Source organism: Rhipicephalus microplus, unplaced genomic scaffold (genome assembly GCF_043290135.1).
Source record: "Rhipicephalus microplus isolate Deutch F79 unplaced genomic scaffold, USDA_Rmic scaffold_181, whole genome shotgun sequence".
NCBI lineage: Eukaryota > Metazoa > Arthropoda > Arachnida > Ixodida > Ixodidae > Rhipicephalus > Rhipicephalus microplus.
Window position 1 is genome coordinate 1816 of NW_027464752.1, and position 5672 is coordinate 7487.

Consider the following 5672-nt stretch of genomic DNA (forward strand, 5'->3'; position numbering starts at 1 on the left):
CGACGAGAACGCCTTAAGCTTCGCCAACGTTTCGCCAACTCGTGCGGGAGACTTTTTCCGCTTCGCGGCAAGTCGTCGCGCCGTGCTCTCCGCATCAACCGCGTACGCAGCGAACCGCAAACGTCGGGCGCAGCCTCCTCACCTCCCTGCGCTTTGCGCGCGAACGTTCCCTGTTCGCGCGGCAAAGCCTGGAGGAGGCACGGCCCCGCAGCGTGTTCGAGCGCCCGGTCTACGGGACACCCTGCTTACTTCGAGGGCAACAAGCGCAACGCAAGGCTGCGATCTCGCGCACTTTGCGCACGGCTGGAGAAGCTTTGCTGGCCGGCTTTCGCTCCTCGTGTTTACCGTGCGTTAAAGTTGCGCGTCCGTGGCTCTCGCAGCTCTTGCGCGCCCGGTCGCAGAGAGGAGTACGCAACCTCGACCGCACTTTCCCTGCAGGCTTCCTTCCGACTCGAAGTCCTGCGGTGGTCTCAACGAGGTGCCACATCCTCAATGCAGTCGGTCGCCCCCGTTTCGGTTGGGCTCTGGCACGACGGTCGCCACCGTCTCGCCCTTGAGTGGCCGCTGTTGGCGCTCGCTGTGAGGTGTTCAGCGTGCTGTCCGTGTTGCCGACGCGGTCAAAACGAGTCGACGGCTCACGTTCCCTTGTGCGCCGAAGGCTCTCTTGATATGTGATCCGACCCTCAGACAGACGAAGCCAAGGGAAGACCCAAGGCCGCAATGTGCGTTCAAAGAATCAGTGCTCAGTGTGTCCTGCAATTCACACCAAGTCTCGCAGCTGGCTGCGTTCTTCATCGACCCGAGAACCGAGTGATCCACCGCTTAGAGTCGTGAAAAAGTGTTTGTTCAATTCCGTACAGTCAAAACCAAACGTTTCTGGCACTCGGCCAAACAGTGGCCAAGAAGGGCGCTTTTCAGCGCACGCTTGGACTCCAAAACTCTGCCGCGCCTTTTTCGGCTGCCGCAAATCGAGCAAACGGTGTGTTTCGGACGGCGTTTCGCTTTCGCTACTTGCGAGTGCTTTCGTGGTCCACCCCTCTATAAATACTCGGGAGGCGTCGAAGCCGGTTCTCCAAGCCGGACCCGTAGGTATCGTTGTGTGCTCGCTCTCATTGGCCCGCCTAACCAGAAAATGCCTGCGGTACACCCATTTGGATAAGAGTGCACGCAGATGCGGGCCTCGACGGCTACACATTTCCTCGGGCGGCCGCCTCCCGGCCTCCGTGGAGCGCGGGATGCACGGTCCCATCGACAAGCCTCTCCCGTTTTTACCGTGGCGTCGCGGTTCACCACGGCAGGCGGGTCGGTCTCCTCCGCATAAAAAGGGGGACCCCCGCTTTTTGTTCCACGAAATCGCACAAGCTTTTTTCGCATCCACGGTTTGCCACCGCACACCAAAATGCCGATCCGGCTGCCTACTTTAGCCAACAGGTGGAGCCAGGCGCGCCGTACTTGCGCGGCACTTCCCACGTCCACCGAAGTCGGTGCCAAGGACCACTTTCGGCGCCGGAGCCGCGTACGAGCCTACTCGAGGCGGAAGAACGAAGCCAGCAAGGGCCTGGCCGCAAGTGCGTTCAATTGTCGGGACGTCCAAGTCCCTCGTTCTTCCGTGCTTCCTCTTTCGGCAAGTCGTTGCGGCACCTTCCCAAAGCGCGCAGACCCGCTAATCGCGACGAGCGCGACGTGGCCGTGCCGCCTTTCCCTCGGCAGCAAGCAAAACGCCTGGCAACGTCGACGCTCCCCTAACCGCGATCTCGCACCGTGTTTCGTGTGGCAAATTCAAAAGCCGGCCGGCGCTGCTGCAACCATTACGGTCGGTACGCATACGCCGCGGAGGGCGGGACGGTCATCGGAGCGTGCGGTTCCTCCATCGAGTACTGCGCACCTCGGCCGTCGCATCGCCGTGCCATGACCGGCCGCGCGTCAACGCGAACCGGTGCCAGCGAGATCCCTCGCCTGCAAGAACCGACCGGCAGCCTCCGTCACCCGAGGACGCGGAGGCGCTTGCCGCGGACGGCGGGACGGTATGCACTGGTGCACAGCGGACCCGTCACATCGCCAGTTCCTTGACCGACCGCCGACGCTTGTGCCGTTCCTCTCGTACTTGGCAGTCGCCGCGCGATTGTCGGGTCTCGTTCTTGCACGCTCGAACGGTCGGGAGGGCACTCGGCTGGCGTTTCGGGAACGCGCAGCCTCGCCTTCTACCGACGTAACCACGACTCGCCGTTCGCGCTCCGCCGCTCCTGTTTACAGTACTAGGCGGTCCCGCAGCGGTCGGGTCGCGCATTTCGAGCGCTTCGAGCCACGGTGCTGTGGCGGGTCGAAAGCCGACCTATGAGTGCGTTGCGCCGTTTGTACCCGCGTCCGCCACCTGGCCGACCGTCCAAGGTCGCGGTGTTGGCGTCCGCTGGGCGCAACAATTTGTCACGGGGTGCCGCTCCACATTCAGGCAGCCCCGTGGGGAAAAGCCGACCCCGCGTCCAAACGGGGTCAGCGGCAGAAAGTGTCGGGCGCAGACGCAGCTGAGGCGCTCACCCTTCACAATCCGTTAATGATCCTTCCGCAGGTTCACCTACGGAAACCTTGTTACGACTTTTACTTCCTCTAAATGATCAAGTTTGGTCATCTTTCCAACAGACCGGCGCAACCGAAAGGCCGCGCCGGACATCGGTCCGAAGACCTCACTAAATCATTCAATCGGTAGTAGCGACGGGCGGTGTGTACAAAGGGCAGGGACGTAATCAACGCGAGCTTATGACTCGCGCTTACTGGGAATTCCTCGTTCAAGGGGAACAATTGCAAGCCCCTATCCCAATCACGAAAGAAGTTCCACGGGTTACCCAGTCTTTTCAGACAGGGATAAAGACACGCTACTTCCTTCAGTGTAGCGCGCGTGCGGCCCCGGACATCTAAGGGCATCACAGACCTGTTATTGCTCTGTTTCGTGCGGCTAGGAGCCGCTTGTCCCTCTAAGAAGGTTGTAAGGTGCTGGGAACCCCGCACCTATTTAATAGGCTAGAGTCTCGTTCGTTATCGGAATTAACCAGACAAATCGCTCCACCAACTAAGAACGGCCATGCACCACCATCCACCGAATCAAGAAAGAGCTCTCAATCTGTCAATCCTCCCAGTGTCCGGGCCGGGTAAGTTTTCCCGTGTTGAGTCAAATTAAGCCGCAGGCTCCACTCCTGGTGGTGCCCTTCCGTCAATTCCTTTAAGTTTCAGCTTTGCAACCATACTTCCCCCGGAACCCAAATACTTTGGTTTCCCGGAAGCTGCCCGCCGAGTCATTTGAGTAACTCAGGCGGATCGCTGGTTGGCATCGTTTATGGTCAGAACTAGGGCGGTATCTGATCGCCTTCGAACCTCTGACTTTCGTTCTTGATCAATGAAAACATTCTTGGCAAATGCTTTCGCAGTAGTTCGTCTTGCGACGGTCCAAGAATTTCACCTCTAGCGCCGCAATACGAATGCCCCCGTCCGTCCCTCTTAATCATTACCTCGTATTCCAAAAACCAACAGAACAGAAACGAGGTCTTGTTCTATTATTCCATGCAAGTTTATTCAGGCGACTCGCCTGCGTTGAGCACTCTAATTTTTTCAAAGTAAAAGCACCGGCCATCTCGAGGCACACAATGAAGTGCACCAAGAAAGAACCGGCATGATGTTCAGTCCGAGCCGTCGCATCGGGTAGATGCACTACTCGTCTGGAACTGAGATCCAACTACGAGCTTTTTAACCGCAGCAGCTTTAGTATACGCTATTGGAGCTGGAATTACCGCGGCTGCTGGCACCAGACTTGCCCTCCAATTGATCCTCGTTAAAGGATTTAGAGTGTACTCATTTCAATTACGGGGCCTCAAAAGAGTCCCGTATTGTTATTTTTCGTCACTACCTCCCCGTGCCGGGAGTGGGTAATTTGCGCGCCTGCTGCCTTCCTTGGATGTGGTAGCCGTTTCTCAGGCTCCCTCTCCGGAATCGAACCCTGATTCTCCGTTACCCGTAACAACCATGGTAAGCAAGTAACCTACCATCGAAAGTTGATAAGGCAGACACTTGAAAGAAACGTCGCCGGCTCGTGGCCATGCGATCAGCACAAAGTTATCCAGAGTCACCACACAATACGGGCCGAAACCCGATCGATCTTGGTCTAATAAAAGCACCCGTTACCCAAAGGGCTCCAGGCTCACTGCATGTATTAGCTCTAGAATTGCCACAGTTATCCAAGTAGGAAGAAACGATCTAAGGAACCATAACTGATTTAATGAGCCATTCGCGGTTTCGCCTTATTTCGGCATGTACTTAGACATGCATGGCTTAATCTTTGAGACAAGCATATGATTACTGGCAGGATCAACCAGGTAATCGTTCGACTGCGCGTCCGTCCTCGCCTTCGGCGGGCCGGACGCAGTCTGTGTGCGGCGGAGGCCACCTTCAGGCGCCCCAACACGCTTATTTTGCACTCCGAGATGACGGCGTTCGAGCTCGCTACGGCACAACCTTCCCGAAAGACGAGTGGGAGCCGTGCGGCAAGAAGCACGTTCATGCTCGCTCTTTTTCGTTGCATCGACTCGGTCGCGCCGTGCGGGTTGCCCAAGCCCGCTGCACTGTCGGTGGACCGGCCGGAACTAGCAACGGAGCCGAGACTGCAAAGCCGCCAGACGACGGGTCACGCCCGCGTCTTCGGCGCTTTCGCATCTGAATCGCCCGAGGACGACACGGAACACACCTCGATATCGTGGTAAAACGGCACCGTCCGACAACCAGCCCCTAACGCATCAAGCGGATGAGGCTGCAGACGACTGCCGTGGATTCCCCTGGAGCAGACCCGAGGACACGCTTGACGAGGCCGAAGCCCGCCGCATATCAGACACCCGGTCGCTTTCGCGTACGCCGCTCACGAGAACCCCCACATAATAGCAGCGATAAGTACCCAGACCTCCTTGGGCACTAATACGAGCGTACTCGAGAAAATTTCACCGCGGGTGTGCCCCGAAACGTGTGGCACGTTGAGCGTGCCACAAGTCTACGTCGCTCTCAAACCCGCCGAGGTCGTAGAATTTGCGACCCTACTCACGAAATTCCCACCGAGGATACGGCCGCAAACGTACCGCACCTTGGGTAGGCCACGAGTTTGTGCAACACTACGCTGACGGCACAGCACCGAGGTCGTGCGCGCACGCACGGGAAAATTCCGCCGCGGTTTCTGCCGAAAACGTGAGGCACCACGACTCTCCGCAAGTTCGCGTCGACTGCGAAAGACCGAAGTCGTGAACGACGTGTCCGCTACTCGCCGCCGACACGCTGGACACCAAACGTACAACGACTCGACGGCGTCGTAGAGGCCCACGACGCGGTTTTCCTTAACGACGTCTCGGCGTGGCACCGACAGGTTAGAACGGCCGACCAACGTTCCCTGTCCGCCGTTCGGCTCAGTCGAAGGGCTCGGCGACTTCGGCAACGCTGCGAAGCCGCACGGTGACGCACGCCATGTCCCCATTTTTTTTTTCTTTCTGCGTCTGCCGGGGTGCCCCTATAATAGCAGCGATAAGCACCCAGACCGCCGTGGGTCGCTCGCCCCGGCTGACGTGGTTTTTCGTACTCCTGCGGCGGTCGCCGTCAAGCACGTCCAAATACGCTACTTTCGTGGGCGCATTCACGCTCTTTCGCTT

The 5672-nt window shown here is 58.3% G+C and overlaps 2 non-coding genes across 2 annotated transcripts; both read right to left on the reverse strand.

Annotated features, from left to right (window-relative positions):
* Positions 1-677: 677 nt before the first annotated feature.
* On the reverse strand, positions 678-830 carry LOC142791632 (5.8S ribosomal RNA). Its single transcript, XR_012890337.1, has one exon. It is a non-coding gene; the product is annotated as a 5.8S ribosomal RNA (ribosomal RNA).
* Positions 831-2549: 1719 nt separating this feature from the next.
* LOC142791679 (small subunit ribosomal RNA) lies at positions 2550-4364 on the reverse strand. Its single transcript, XR_012890376.1, has one exon. It is a non-coding gene; the product is annotated as a small subunit ribosomal RNA (ribosomal RNA).
* Between the last annotated feature and the right edge of the window lie 1308 nt (positions 4365-5672).